This window comes from Geotrypetes seraphini, chromosome 4 (genome assembly GCF_902459505.1).
Source record: "Geotrypetes seraphini chromosome 4, aGeoSer1.1, whole genome shotgun sequence".
Taxonomy (NCBI): domain Eukaryota; kingdom Metazoa; phylum Chordata; class Amphibia; order Gymnophiona; family Dermophiidae; genus Geotrypetes; species Geotrypetes seraphini.
In genome coordinates, this window is record NC_047087.1 from 322,222,732 (window position 1) to 322,238,986 (window position 16,255).

General features: G+C 43.3%; 1 protein-coding gene across 6 annotated transcripts in view; it reads left to right on the forward strand.

The window, feature by feature from the left end:
• The window catches only part of BTBD16 (BTB domain containing 16), a 141,602-nt gene that overhangs the window by 69,211 nt on the left and 56,136 nt on the right, over positions 1–16,255 (forward strand). The gene's annotated exons all lie outside the window — the stretch shown is intronic.

The following is a 16,255-nucleotide window of genomic DNA, read 5'->3' on the forward strand; positions in this document are numbered from 1 at the left end:
GCAGCCATCCAATTCTATAAAAGGTAGGCACCTATTGCACGGGTGTCTTTGGGGGTGAAGACAGACATAGACAACACTAGGTGCAATTCGCCTGCGAAACTCTGGCCTACTTTTTTGATAGGCGCCATTAGGCACGATTCTGATATGCTGCTAGCGCCGTTTACAGAATCCGGCCCTTCATTTCACCCTTCCACAGAGCTATCTGGGAGAAGAGCACTCTTGATGGTGTTGAGGACAGTTCATATTACGCTGAAACACAAGGCCTGCTGCCAATGAAGGAATTCCAACTTTTTCCAGTATTGCTACTGGGGATGTTGCTTTTTCCATTAATTTGCATTGTCTTGAGAGTTCCCTGATCTGGAATGCTGGGTTCTTTCAGGTCTCTGCATGAATCTGGAGGTTCATTTGTGCCAGGGAATGGAAGATTAGGTTTTCAGCTTCGATCATCTTCTTTCTGTTAGACCCTAGAGGATTCAGTATACTAGGGGGCTCATAACTGAAAGAGAAAAACGTCCAAACACCGGCCTAAGTCGGCACTTGGACGAACATTATCAAAATACATCCAAGTGCCGATAATAAAAATGGGTTTTGGACGTATTTCTAAACAATCGAGGTCTTCATAGTGCCGCTGAATGACCAAAGCTAAATGGGGCATTTTGGGAGGAATGTCGAGGGTGGGATTTGGGCGGGACGTGGGCAGGCTTAGACTTAGTCGTACTGCATGTATAACCAAAAGTTATACAGCACAGGATTGACGAAACTTGGACGTTGTGACTTAGACCATTTAAAACATGGTCTAAGTCACAAAATCCCACCTAAAGTGACCAGATAAGCACTGCAAACACATAATACAGATCCCCACACACTAACCCAGTGATCACCGACCTCCCCCACCCCCATAAAAATATTAATCACAACTTGAAAATTGTGCCTCCAGAACATCATCACCTGGCAGCCTGGCATAGGAAAGCCTAGTCATGCTGCACAGAGGCGTCTTAAGCCGTCTTGGGGGTGGGTTAGGGGCCCATGGAGAGGAGGACCCATGCCCATAAGCCCCTGTAATCACTACATTGATATTGAAACATGTGCACTCCCCTATACACCCCCAAAACTCTTTTTTACTGGCATATAAGTGGCTCCTGCAGTCATAAGGGCTATTGAGGTGGTAGATAAGTAGGTCTAGGGGATTCTGGAGGTGGTTTGGTGGGCTCACTATGACCTATAAGGGAGCTGTAGTGAGGAGAAGACATGGCACCATTTTTGTGAAGTTCACAGCAGTGCCCTGTAAGGTACCCCACTATTTAGGTGCCATTTCTGGGTGTTCAGCCCATCACTTTGCAGACCCCTCCCATGTCCAACAGGGCTTGTTCTAGGTGTTTTTGACTTGGACAAAATGTTGGATGAAAATGTGGTATAAAGATGGACGATCAGATCAACAGGATGTATACCTAGATGATTTTCGAAACAAAAAAAAAGTGAACGTATTTTTCAAAAATGTGTCCTAAGCTGTTTTTTACTTTGGGCAACTTGCGACTTAGATGAAAACAGACTTAGACGTTTCTTTTGATTATGCTCCTCCACATGTTCAATCCCTTCCCGTAATGTGGGAGTTGCAAAAATCCAAACACTTTTTTAAGCATGTGCTCCTCCTACCTTAGAGAGAGAGTTAGAGCCCCCTGAACATAAGAACATAAGCAATGCCTCCACTGGGTCAGACCTGAGGTCCATCGTGCCCAGCAGTCCGCTCATGCAGTGGCCCAACAGGTCCAGGACCTGTGCAGTAGCCCTCTATCTATACCCCTCTATCCCTTTTTCCAGCAGGAAATTGTCCAATCCTTTCTTGAACTCCAGTACCGTACTCTGTCCTATTAAGCGCATTCCAGGTGTTCACCACACGCTGGGTAAAGAAAAACTTCCTAGCATTCGTTTTGAATCTGTCCCCTTCCAACTTTTCCGAATGCCCTCTTGTTCTTTTATGTTTTGAAAGTTTGAAGAATCTGTCCTTTTCTACTCTCTCTATGCCCTTCATGATCTTGTAGGTATCTATCATGTCTCCTCTGAGTCTCCACTTTTCCAGGGAGAAGAGCTCCAGCTTCTCTAGTCTTTCTGTGTATGAAAGGTTTTCCATGCCCTTAATCATTCGTGTGGCTCTCCTCTGGACCCTCTCAAGTATTGCCAGATCCTTCTTAAGGTACAGTGACCAATACTGAACACAGTACTCCAGGTGCGGGCGCACCATTGCCCGATACAACGGCAGGATGACTTCTTTCGTTCTGGTCGTAATACCATTTTTAATAATACCCAACATTCTGTTTGCCTTCTTTGCGGCTGCTGCACATTGTGCCGTTGACTTCATTGTTGTGTCCACCAGTACACCCAAATCTCTTTCAAGGTTACTTCCCTCTAATACTAATCCCCCCATTTGGTAGCTGAACATCGGGTTCTATATATGCATGACCTTGCATTTCCCTACATTGAAGTTCATCTGCCATTTATTCGCCCACTCCTCCAGTTTGTTCAGGTCCCTTTGTAGGTCCTCACACTGAAGTTCAGTTCCAAAGCTAAGCAACATATCAGAACAAATCCATGACAGGAAAGTATGTTTAATTGTTATTTTTGTTAAATTGTTAATATTTTTACTTTGTACAACGCTTTGTAGATTCGAAAAGGCGTTTAATCAAAAATTGAATAAACTATAAACAAAGTAAGGGGGCATGAGGGAACCTCCTCGGTAACAGAAACAATTTCTGTTCTGGGCTGCTCTGCAAAACATGAAAACAAGTAATAAACAAGCAAAAGGCAACACAGAAAAACACAGAGGAATAATGTAGAACTAACTTGCTGTGTGCAACCAGCACCCAAATGAAACAGCCCTCGGTAATATGCATACTCACAGAAGATCCTGAAGCTGGCTGGAAGATCCTGAAGCCTCTAAAGAGAATAACCGAGGCAGAAAATAGGCAATTCAGAACAAATGAGCTTTCACAGAGAGGGTGGGCCATACTGAATCCTCTAGGGAATAACAGAAAGAAAGGTGAAAACCTAATCTTCCATTTTGTTACGTCCCTTCCAGATTCAGTATACTAGGTGACGTACCAAAGCAATGGCAGCAACTAGGGAGGGACAGAAGAGCCTGCCTGCAACACAGAGGTCCCAAAGCAGCATCAGAGCAAGCTACCACATCCACCCAATAAAATTGGGTAAAGGTATGAAGAGAGGACCAAGTAGCCACCCTGCAAATTTCATCTGGATGAATCACGTGAGACTCCGCTCACAAAACAGCACCACTACTAGTCGAGTGGGCCGTAAGGAAAACTGGTGGCTGCTTGCCGCGGGCAATATAAATCATGGAGAGGGAGGAGCTTAACTAAGATGGCTGCTTGAAGTGCTCACAGAAATGCCGTCAAGATTTTCTCAACTCTTTACCAATGGTGAAGAGGAAATCTAAGATCCAGGTTTTCCTGGATGCATTACTAGAGGTTACTTTACAAATCGGACCTTTGTGGAGCGTAGCTCTGGAGTGCAGTGACCAGAAGGAGCTTTGGCTGGAGGAAGCATGCAGGCAGAGGCGTGTGCGTACTCCTTTGAAGGTGTCACCTTATCTCCAGAGGAGTGAAGCCCACCGACATGGCCTCTGGCGACGGAAGCATCTGTGGATGTCAAACTGAACCAAGGTGTTTCTTTGCCATCTCAGCAGGGTGGGGCTGGAAATCCATGGCTTATTTGGAGCAAGATGTGTCAGTGATGAAGTTGGTGGAGGAATTAAAGCAATTTCATGAAGTGGAACAAGTGAAAGTTTCCTTACCAAATGTGGCTCCAGGTACTCAAATTTCCTTAGAAAGTTCCGGAATGGAAATTTCTTCACTACAAAGTCTTTAATTTGGAGTCTATTTCGGATGCAATTTCTAATTTGCAACTCTCTCTTGGTAACCAGATACAAGTACTTTCCTTCCTCTGTATTTTGGTACTCTCAGAGAACTTAGTTATTAAAACAGAATATCAACTTTGAAGAAAAATCTTTGGACTGCGAGACCAGTTTGAATGTATTGGAAGCTCAAGCTTTGACTTAGGTGAAAGACAGTGGGAATTTAAATTTTAAACAAGAGATGTTGCAGAATGCTATCAGAAGGTGCAATCTCTGGATTATAAATTTCCCCAAGTTTTTTTGGTTATGGCTCAAGATATGTGCAGGAGATATTTAACTGAGATCGTGAAAGTTCCCAAGGACTCCTATCCTTCTCTCTCAGATATCTATTATTTGCCTGAGAATTAAAAGAAAGAGCCCTAACCAGCAGAATTTGTCTGCAGATAGTTTGGACTCATTTCCTTGAGAGATCAGATATTGAAGCATAGGTTCCTGCTACTCTTTTGGTTCAATCTGCTATTGATGCTGATAGAGAATGGCTGTTTAAATTGTTTTTTTAAGCATAGGGCTATTTTGTTCCTGACATAAAATAAGAATGTATGGCGATGTATCTAGGTTAACCCAGAAGAGAAGAAAACAATTTTTGTTATTAAGACCTCATGTAGTGCAGTTAGAAGCTACTTTTGTTCTGAGATATCCTTGCAAATGTGTAATTGCTTATTTGGAGAATACATGTGTTTTTTTAGCCACAGCAGTTATCTAAATTTGTTTCTGCTAAAGGACAAGTAACAAGTACTCCATGAGAATTGACTTCAAGAGACTCACTCAGAGGAAATCTTCTGGATCTGCTTCATCTTTATTTCCTGAAAACATTTTCTGGGTTGTTTTTCTTTAACAATCTGCCTTTATTTAGCTCCTTCTCTCTAGATAGTGGGTTAACAAATTCAATATAGGATTGGAATATTGCACTTAGTAACATAGTAAATGATGGCAGATAAAGACCTGAACAGTCCATCCAGTCTGCCTGTTACTTATACCAATTACAAATACATGATTACATTGCATTAGGAATTACATTAAATTTTATTCCATTGTTTTTATTTTATTAACTGAATTCTATTGCTTAACGGTAACTCCCTTCTATTCCTTTTTACATATTACTTTAATTCATTTACAAAGATGGTGCTCCTATCTGTAAAGTTAGGAATTTCTATGAAATATTCTACACTTCTCCCTCCGTATTTGCGGTGTCCGTATCTACGGTTTCGCTTATTTGCGATTTTTTGGCAGCTAACTTCGCCCCCCCAAAAAATGTCATCACTACTGTAAAGTTTTTCCTTTTACTATGCAGTACCGATAAAAAAAGTTTATCACTAACCATTACTGTACTGTAACTCTGAAAATCGCTGCTTCCATGCTTTTTCCCACAAATTCGTTGCTTCAAGTTTCAAGTTTATTAGGATTTTATATACCGCCTATCAAGGTTATCTAAGCGGTTTTTACAATCAGGTACTCAAGCATTTTTCCCTCTCTGTCCCGGTGGGCTCACAATCTATCTAATGTACCTGGGGCTTCCATGTTTCCCAATGTGCACTGAGAAAAATGCTGCTTCCCAGCATCCCTAGAGAGAAAGGCTTCTTCCCAGCATGCATGAAATCGCTGGTTGGCTGCCAGTTGATACGTTATTCGCAATTTCAATAGTAAAAACGATGTCACTTTCCCCAAACCGCGAATAACATATAAAAAAGTTATTCACGTTTTTTTCATATTCGCGCCTATTGCCGGAACGCATCCACCGCGAATAGAGGGAAAAGTGTATATGCTTCTCTCCTCTCTACTCCTTCCTGCCCTCCATAGTCCTCCCTACCCTCTTCTAAACCCTTCCTTTGCAATGTCGCCTAGAGCTTGTATAGGTATGTGCGACACACAAATGGAAGAAATAAAAATAAATAAAATTAGTGACTTCTATTCTGCCAATACCTTGCAGTTCTAGGCCAATTATAAAAGAAGGTAACTGGACATTTCCAGGAAAATTACAGATTAGGGTTCAAATTACATGGTTGAGACTTTGCTGGGAAATTTACAAGATTGGGAATAGTCAAGGATATGTATTAGTTTTTCTTGATAAATTTTCTGAATAGCAGGGTTTTAATTTCCTTTCAGAATGTTTTGTAGTCAGTCATAGTTGTCAGCATCTTGGAGAGGTGGTGATCTAATTTCACTAGGTTGTCGTACATCTTCTTGCGCTGTGTGCCTTTGATTGGGGGGTGAGTAAATGGGGTCTGAGTTCTCCTAGGTCTGGTTGATTTGTTCCGGTTTAGGAAGTCAATTAGGTAGGTGGGGGCGGTGCCTTTTATTACTTTGAATAATAGACAGTAAAATTTGAATAGTATTCGCGCTTGTGTATGGAGCCAGTGTGAGTCTAGGTATGCAGTGGTGATGTGGTTATATTTGCTTAGTGAGTAGATCAGTCTGAGGGCTGTGTTTTGTACTGTCTGTAATTGTTTTGTCCCAGGAAAGGGATTTGGGAGTTCTGATCGACAAGTCGATGAAGCCATCCGCGCAATGTGCAGCAGCGGCGAAAAGGACGAACAGAATGCTAGGAATGATAAAGAAGGGGATCTCGAACAGATCGGAGAAGGTTATCATGCCGCTGTACCGGGCCATGGTGCGCCCTCACCTGGAGTACTGCGTACAGTACTGGTCGCCGTACAAGAAAGACACGGTACTACTCGAAAGAGTCCAGAGAAGAGCAACTAAGATGGTTAAGGGGTTGGAGGAGCTGCCGTACAGCGAAAGATTAGAGAAACTGGGCCTCTTCTCCCTCGAACAGAGGAGATTGAGAGGGGACACAATCGAAACATTCACGGTATTGAAGGAGATAGACTTAGTAGATAAGGACAAGTTGTTCACCCTCTCCAAGGTAGGGGGAAAGAGAGGGCACTCTCTAAAGTTTAAAAGGGGATATATTCCGTACAAACATAAGGAAGTTCTTCTTCACCCAGAGAGTGGTGGAAAACTGGAACGCTCTTCCAGAGTCTGTCATCAGGGAAAACACCCTCCAGGGATTCAAGACAAAGTTAGACAAGTTCCTGCTGAACAAGGACGTACGCTGGTAGGGCTAGTCTCAGTTAGGGGGCTGGTCTTTGACCAGAGGGCCGCCGCATGAGCGGACTGCTGGGCATGATGGACCACTGGTCTGACCCAGCAGCGGCAATTCTTATGTTAACACTTGTGGGGCATGGCAGGTAGAGGATGTTGCAGTAGTCCAAAAGTCCCAGGACTAGGGATTAAACTATGAGACGTTATTGCTTCCTGTCGAAGAATTTTCTTATTTGTCACAGGTTGCGCATGACTACAAAGGCTTTCTGGATGGTCTTGTTGATTTGTAGTTGCAAGATGCAGCATCTGTCTATCATCACCCCGAGGAGTTTTAGGGCAGGCTGTATCAGGTATTTGGTAGCGTTTATTTCTAATTCTGTTATAGTTAGGATTTTGTCCTTTTCTAGAAGTAGAAATTTTGTTTTATCTGTGTTTAGCTTTAGTTTGTGATCTTTCATCCATTTTTCAACTGTTTCTAGTGTTTTTTGCTGTTTTTCTTTTGAGGCGGGGGTTGGTAGGTCGAAGGGCAGAATGGTGATGTCAACTGCATAGCTGAAACATGTTACACCTAGTTTGTCTCTACTTTGATAGTTCTGGGTCATCAACTGTAAAGTCCATCTGGTATTGTCTTAGGTTACAAATGCTGAAGTTGCCGTCCAAGCTCACTCCAGCCTATCCAATCATAATGTTTGCAGGATATCTATTCTGGCCAATAACATCCTCATGTTCCAAGTTAGTGGAGTTCCTATTGATGCCCTCCCCAGCCAATCCTACACAAAATCATCACATATGGGACACAGACTGTGCAAGTCTGTCCAGTACTGGCCTTAGCTCTTTAATTTACATCCTTTATTTTCTAATTAGAGATCCTCTGTTTATCCCAAGTTTTCTTGAATTCCATCACCCTTTTCTTCTCCACCACTGAACATTGCTCCTGAGTCTTCCTCCCTGCAACCTCAAATTATGCCTTTCAAGTATTTAAACGTCTGTATTATATCTTCCCTGTTCCTCCTCTCCTCCAGAGTATACATATTTAGGTCTTCCAGTCAAGAGACTTCTTTTGTTTCAAACCCCTTACCATTTTCATCAACTTCCTCTGGACCGCTTCAAGTCTTTTTATATCCTTCACCAGAAATGGCCTCCAAAACTGAACACAATGCTCCAAGTGTGGCCTCACCTATACAGGGGCAACAACACCTCCCTTCTTCTGCTGGTTAATCATCTTTCTATACAGCCTAGCATCCTTCTAGCTACAGCCACCGCCTTCTCACACTGTTTAGATGCCTTTAGATCCTCAGACACAATCACCCCAAGGTCCGTCAGTGCTTATCAGCCTCTCAACTTCCAGCACTTAACGGTTCCCTCGGATTTCTATCCCTCCAAATGCATCACTCTGCACTTCTTCGCATTGAATTTTAGTTGCCAGACATTAGACCATTCTTCTAACTTTTGCAGATCCTTTTTCATGTTTTCCACTCCCTCCAGGGTGTCCACTCTGATACAAATCTCGGTATCATCCGCAAATAGGCTAACCTTACCTTCTAACCCTTCAGCAATGTCGCTCACAAACATATTAAACAGAATCGGTCCCAGCACTGATCCTCGAGGCACTCCACTACTTACCTTTCCCTTCGCCTAGCGAATTTCATTGACAACCACCTTCTGGTATCTGTTCGTCAACCAGCTTCTAATCTGGTTCACCACTTTGGACCCTAACTTCAGCCCATGGAGTTTAAGAGCCTCCTGTGTCATAAGCTTTGCTGAAATCTAAGTAAATTACATTTAGCGCATGTCCTTGATCCAATTCTCTGGTCACCCAGTCAAAGAATTCAATCAGATTCATTTGGCATGATTTATCTTTAATAAACCCATGTTGCCTTGGATCTTGTAATCCATTAGATGCGAAGAATTTCAATATTCTTTCCTTCAGCAATGTTTCTATTATTTTTCCAATAACTGAAGTGAGGCTTACCGGACTGTAGTTTCCCGCTTCATCTCTGCAATCACTTTTGTAAAGAGGAACCACATCTGCTCTTCTCCAGTCCTGTGGAACCTCTCCCACTTCTAAAGATTTATTGAACAAATCTTTAAGAGGACCAGCCAGAACCTCTCAGAGCTTTCTCAATATCCTGGGATGGATCCCATCCGGTCCCATAGCTTTGTCCACCTTCACTTTTTCAAGTTGTTCATAAACACTTTCTTCCATGATCGGTGCGGTATCCACTTCATTCTCAGGTGTAACTTTTCTGACCAATCGCGGTCCTTCTCCATGTTTTTCTTCCGTGAATACCGAACAGAAGTATTTGTTTAACACGTTTGCTTTGTCCTCATCACTCTCCATATAGCGGTTCATACCTTATTTCAGTCTCATAATTCCATTTTTTGTCATTCTCCTTTCACTAATATACCTGAAAAAATTTTTGTCTCCCTTTTTTATATTTATAGCCATTTGCGCTTTTGCCAGACGTAGCTCTCTTGACTTATTTCAGTTTCATCTGATATTCTTTTCTGTACTCCTTGATTTTTTTTTTTTAATATTTCATGAATGCCAATTCTTTTGCCTAGTTTGGAGAACCATATTGGTTTCTTTTTTTCTCTTATTTTTATTTATTTTCTTCACATAAAGCTCTTTTTATTGCACCTTTCAACTTGGACCACTGTTTTTCCACTTCTTTTATGTCTTCGCATCCAATCAGCTCTTTCTTCGGGTATCTCCCATGCTACTAAAATCCGTATGTTTGAAATCCAGGATTTTGAGTTTTGTGTGGCCATCCTCTACTTTGGCTGCTATATTGAACCAAACCGTATGATGATTGCTACTTCCCTGGTGGGCCCCCACTCGGACATTAGAGACACTTTCTCCATTTATTAGCACCAGATCCAATATCGCATTTTCCCTTGCGGGTTCCATCACCATTTGTCTGATCAGAGTTCCTTGAAAGGCATCCACAATCTCTCTACTTTTTTCCGAATCCGCAGACGGAACTTTCCAGTCCGCATCCGGCAGGTTGAAATCATCCAGCAACAACATCTCCCCTTTCTTTCCCAACTTTTGTACATCCGTAATCGGATCTTTGTCAATTTGCTGTGATTGAGTCAGAGGTCTGTAGACAACACCCAAGTGGATAGAGTTCCATCTTCTCTTTTCAAAACAATCCATGATTGTTCTAAATTTTTTATTCCTGTTTACATTGTATAATTTCTCTTTGACTTTTTTGCTATTGTCAAATATATCATTGCATAAATAATAATAATAAAAGCAGTCATGAACATGGCCCTATGAATCCAACGGATGATCGAAGTCTTAGACATTGACCTACCACACCGAGGTGGGGCAGTCAAGACAAAGAGATGATCAGAGCCGATAATCATTAGTCCTCTCCAAATAATGGAGCAAGACTCTCTTGACATCCAATCTGCATAAAATCTGATCTTTTCTCTCCCAGCCTATGGAATGAAATGCAGGCAAACAAACTTCCTGAGGATTCTGCTTTGATGGAAAGCAGAATCCTCCTTTGGTAGAAAGGAAGGTACTGTACGGAGAACTACTCCTGTGTCTGAGAAAGGGTTCCCTGCATGAAAGAACTTGAAACTCCGAAATACACTGTGCCGAAACAATGGTGACCAGAAAGACAGTCTTGATCATCAAGTCCAGAAGAGTAGCATCCTTTAGTGTTTCAAATGGGATTTCTGCAAGACCCTGAAGAATGATGTTAAGATTCCACGAAGGGAAAGGATGACACAAGGGAGGATGCAAACGAAGCACCCCTTTCAGAAACTGGGTAACATCTGGATAAGTAGTAAGTGAATAGAACCCCTGGGTGCACAACAGGCCACCTACAAAGGGAGGCCATCACAAAACTCTTATCTAAGCCTGCCAGAAGAAAAGCCAGGACTACTGAAATGGGAGCGCACTCAGGCTCCATTTGGTCCTTAGTACACCGTTAGAAAGCCTTCCAGGCCTTGGCATAACAAGCTCGGAGGGTTTCTTGGATTTCAAAAGCATCAAGGTGACCACAACTGAATAGCCATATCTCATCAAGGTTAAGCACTCAAGAGTCATGCCATAAGACCAAAGCACTGTGGGTTCTCCATGGGCACCGGACCTTGACTGAGAAGTTTGCAATGAAGAGAGAATTTTATCTTCCTGTCCTGCTGAAGACAGATGAGATCAGCATCCAACAGACAACAAGACCAGACTGTAGCAACTAGAATCCCGAGGCTAGGATGTGTAGCTATCTGGTGGATGACCTAGAGGCCATGGAGGGAACACATATAGGAGCTCGTGAGCCAGCCAGGGCTGAACCACAGCATCTAGCCCCAAGCTTCCATGCTCTGTTCTTCAACAGAAGAAGCGCTTGACCTTTGAGTTCTTTGATAAAGCCATCAAGTCCAGACAGAACACTTTCTGCGAAAGGGACCATTTTCCTGTGTTCAGGGCCTAGCAACTGAGGAAGTCTAACATAACCAGTCAGCTTATATCCCGCAGGCTGTGAAGTTCTATGAAGTTTACAAAAGGTTAGGAGAAAGTCTTCCTGTAAGTTGTCAACTCTGGCCACATGCACCACTGAGAGAGACAGAAGATGTAACTCCACCCAGCAAAACAGCTGGAGAGCTTCCTAGTCCAAGGGAGTGCTTCTTGTGCCCCCTTGACTAGTGACATATGCCACCGCTGTGGTAATGTCTGAAAATACTCACACTGCTTTTCCTTCCAGAGTGGGCTGGAGAGTGAATAACGCCAGCCGAATCACCCAAAGCTCAAGACGATTGATCAACCAATGCCTCTGACATGGAATCCACTGCCCTTGAATGGAGCAGTCTCCGCAGTGATCAATGCAACTCAACAGACTGGCATCCATCATGAGTGACCTATTCTGAGATCCAATGAGGCTTGCCCTAGCAGACAGCCTCCCTCTGAAGTCACCAGCGCAGACTGCTGCGAGCTGGTTTCATCTAGCGGCATCTGAAGGGGATGACACTGCGGAAACCACCGAGATAGGAGGGAGTCCTGTAGAGGGCACATATCTAATCTAATCTTCAATTTATATACCGGGTCATCTCCCAGTGGAGCTCAACTTTGTTTACAAGTAATTAAAGACCAGCAAAAAAAAAAAAAAAAGAGCATAAGAGAAAATTAGTATTGTAGAGCAATCAATTCGTTGAATCATTAGGTAAACTGTTCAAGTATTGTGTAAATAATACAGTTTTTAGGACTTGTTGTAACTGATCTATCAATCTGACAGAATTAGGAAGCCCATTCCACATTTCTACCAATTTATAAGCGAAAGACTGACTGAGTTTCCCGGCCGATTTAATTCCTCTGAAGGAAGTAATTTATATCTCTGTGTTTTCCTTGAATGGAAAGATCTAAGGGTATTCCAGATTCCAGTATAAAGGAACCAAAGGACCAAATATTCCATAGAGAAGCTTAAAAATGATGCAGGTGCATTTAAACTGGTTCCTATAACAGATTGAGAGCCAATGAAGCTTTCTCAACAGAGGGGAGACATGATCGTACTTTCTCTTCCCATATTCTGTATTAACTGAAGTCTTCTTAAACTACCCTGTTTGATACCTAGATATACAGAATTACAATAATCCACTGGGCAAGTACAATAGACTGTACCAGCACTGAAAAATGATCTTGATGAAATAACGATCTAACTTTCCTTAACATACGTACTCTAAAAAAACACTTTTAAGAGTTTATCTGTTCATGAAATGTGAGTGATGACTCTAGGACAATATCCAACACTCTGGAAGAAAAATGTATCTGTAACGAAATACCTATTTTTAGTGTGACAGAGACAGGGAGATTTTCCAATTTTGGCCCCACGCAAAGTAACTTAGTTTTGGCATGGACCCCAGTACCTGTAGATAATGCCAGGCCATGGAAGCTGGACGGTCAAGGAGATCTCTGAATTGCTTTTGAAGTTTCTGCCTACGTGGCTCGGAAAGAAACATATGATCCTACCAGGTGTTAAAGAGAAGGCCCAGATACTCCAAGGTCTGGCTCTTCTTGAAGTTGACAGTGCAACCCAAATATTGTAGCAGATACATCACCATCTCCACCGCATCTTCCGTGAAATTGAAGATCTTCCGTGAAATTGAAGTATCATAATTCTTTACTGTTCCTGTAACTTACTCTTATCCTGTAATGTAATTCTACTGGAAATGCCCAGATATCTTCTATATTGTAATCCGCCTAGAACCGCAAGGCACAGGCGGAATAGAAATCCCTAATGTAATGTAATGTAATGTAATATTTGCATTCCTGTCAAGACGGAGCCCAAATCAACCAGTCTTCCAAGTAAGAATGGACCTGGACACCCTGCCTGTGGAGAAAAGCTGCTACAACTACCGTCATCTTGGTGAAATTGCAGGGAGCTGTCATGAGCCCAAAGGGAAGAGCCACAAACTGGAAATTCAGTTGCAGAACATGTAAACACAGAAACCTGCAATGCTCCGGAAAGATTGAAATATAGAGAAAAGCCTCCGTGAGATCAAGGATGCTAGAAAATCCCCAGGAGAGACGGCAGCAATAACTATGCGCACGGTTTCCATTCAGAAATGAGGAATCCGCTGGAAGCGAGTGACTGGCTTGAGATCCAGAATGGGTCCCCAGTCCTCCGAGTCTTTCTTTGGCATGATGAAGTATAAGGAGTAAACCCGATTCATGTTCTGAAATGGGTTCTATTGCTCGGCTGTCCAAGAGACGCTGCAGAGTAGCATGGATCTTTGACTCCTTCTCTTCTGGCCGACCTGCTGGCGAGTCCAGAAACAAATTTGGAGGTAGACAAAATAAGTCTTTCTTGTGTCCCTCCTGAATGATGTCCAGCACCCATTGATCCGAGGATATGCGAGTCCACTCGAGGTAAAATGGAGAGAGCCAGTCCCTGAAATGAGGAAGCCCTGCCTGACTTCTGGCGTCATTGGGGCTTTTTAGGAGCAGAAGCTAATTGGAATTGTTGTAATAAGACGGCATCCCTGGGAATATTTCTGGGAGGAAGAGCCCAAGGATCCCTGTTGAAATCTGTGGGAGGGACAAAAGGTACTACAGTCCCCTTCCAAAGTCCGATGAGACATGTTCAGAAGGAGAGACTTAGGGCGGCAATCAGCAACACTAGCTATGAGGTCATCCAGCCCTTTCCTAAATAGAAGCTGACACTTGAAAGGGAGGCTGCTTAAAGTGCCCTTGGAGGCAGCATCCCCAACCCAGTGACGGACCCAAAGAATCTAGTGTGCAGATGCCGCTTAAGCTGAGGCTTTACTAACAACTCAGATAAGATCATAAAAAGCATCCACCACATAATCCACAGAGTCTATCACAAGCTGAGGACAGGCATCCACTTCCACAGAAGGCACACTACGCAATCTCATGTGACATGCACGTGCCACAAAGGAGGCTGCCACTGCTGCTGTGATACCAAAAGAAGCCAGTTTAAAAAGCTTTTTCAATATAAAGTCCACACTAGGGAGGGCTAGGTGCCTGGAAACCTGCGCCACGGCGGAATCCACCTTAGATTGCTCAAAAAAACTGCTGAAAATCAGGAGCCAGCGGATAAAGCTTAGACATATTTAAAGAGCCGGAAAGAGCAATCTGGGGTATCCCACTGTTCCGTAACCAGACCACAAAGCTGTGGATGGGATGAAAAAAACAGGACAGCACATTACAATGGTCCATGACCGAACACTGTGACGTGAAAGGTGGAGATTCCAATTTGAACTCTTTTAGAACATCAACAATAAAACGATGGACAGAGACATTCTTAAAAAGTCTGTGGACGGAGGGGTCCTCAAGCAAATCTGGACCATGCTGATTCGTCCCAGCAAGGGCAGAAGTAGGATCCAAAATAGAAACAGCATCAGGAGACAGGAGAGGCATACAATCTGTATGGCAACCAATGCAGTTGAGCTCTATTATAGCTGGATGAGAGGGCTCCCGAACATGAATTTCTGCCACTGGCGCAACTGGCTTAAAAGAAACTGATGCGCCTACCAGTTGTATCAAACAAGCTGAACGCTGAAGCAAATGATTTCTAGAGGAACCGAATAAATTCCAGGAAAAATTCACACTCATGGCCACTGCCAGGCCCTGCTGAGATACCCACACCGCACCAAAAGAGTCTCCCGACTCGGAACACAGGCATTTGGCGCCAGACTACAGAACGGCCTCTGGGTGAGACTTTTTTCTGAAACCACATATCCAGGCTGGCTCCCAGCCCTGGACGACCTGGAGGAGGTGAAGCCCGAAGCTCCCGACCCTCCCTGAGCATGCTGCAGCATGAGGTACATGGTCACTGATCTGGTTTCAATCTGGCGCAATCGATGCATATATTTGACAGATTAGGGGCTGAAGAATCGATCCCAAATGATTTTTTATCAAAATCGAGGGGTTTTGAGAGAAAAATAAAACTTTGAAAAAAAGATTGATAAAAACCCAAGATGGCCACTACAAGCAAATTTGTACCAAAAACGGCAAAAATAAAGAAAATCTGAGAATAAAAATTAGTGATTTGGGGTTTGGGTAGTTGGGAAACCTGAACCCTACCTTTAGAAACTCTGAAAAATGAGTTTTACCATGTTTCACAGACCACCCCTGAAACTCCCATACTTCCAGTCTGTGCAGTGCCTGCCTGTCAGCTCTGTTACACTGCAGCTGAATGGAGGAAAGGATTTTCTTCCTTAGAAACTGCTCCAAATGACCAAACTTGAAGATCTTTGGACTGCCAGTTGTACAGAATCCGACTGTAACCTCCACCCCAACGAAACCACTTAATGTGACTGGGGGTGGGAAATGCAGCCTGCGCCCTGAAATCTGGAGGGACTTTTACTCAGGACGCATACAGCCTGTGCTTAAACCCTTGATAAGGTCAGAGGGCAAGTGAACTCCCAAGGGAATGGACCCCAAGTCCAAGAAGGGTGGTACACAGCAGGCTGGCTCCATAGGTCCACCAAAGTTTCTCTGTGAAGCTGCAGTGTGACTCCGTGGGACTGCGCCCTTTCCTCCGACAGAGGAGCACCACGAAAGGGTCTCATGGCACTTAAGCCACCAAAAAAGATGAACTTTATGCAAAAAAAATAAGAAAAAGATGCAAAACAGAGCAGAAAATGTCTGAAAGGACTACTTGCAGAAATTGAAACTGTAGGGAGCTCTAACTCTCTCTCAAAGGTGGGAGTAGCATGTGCTCAGAAAAGTGTTTGGATTTCTGCAACTCCAGGATTGCGGGAAGGGATTGAACAGCTAGCGTACTGAATCTGGAAGGGACATAACAGAACAGAACTTAG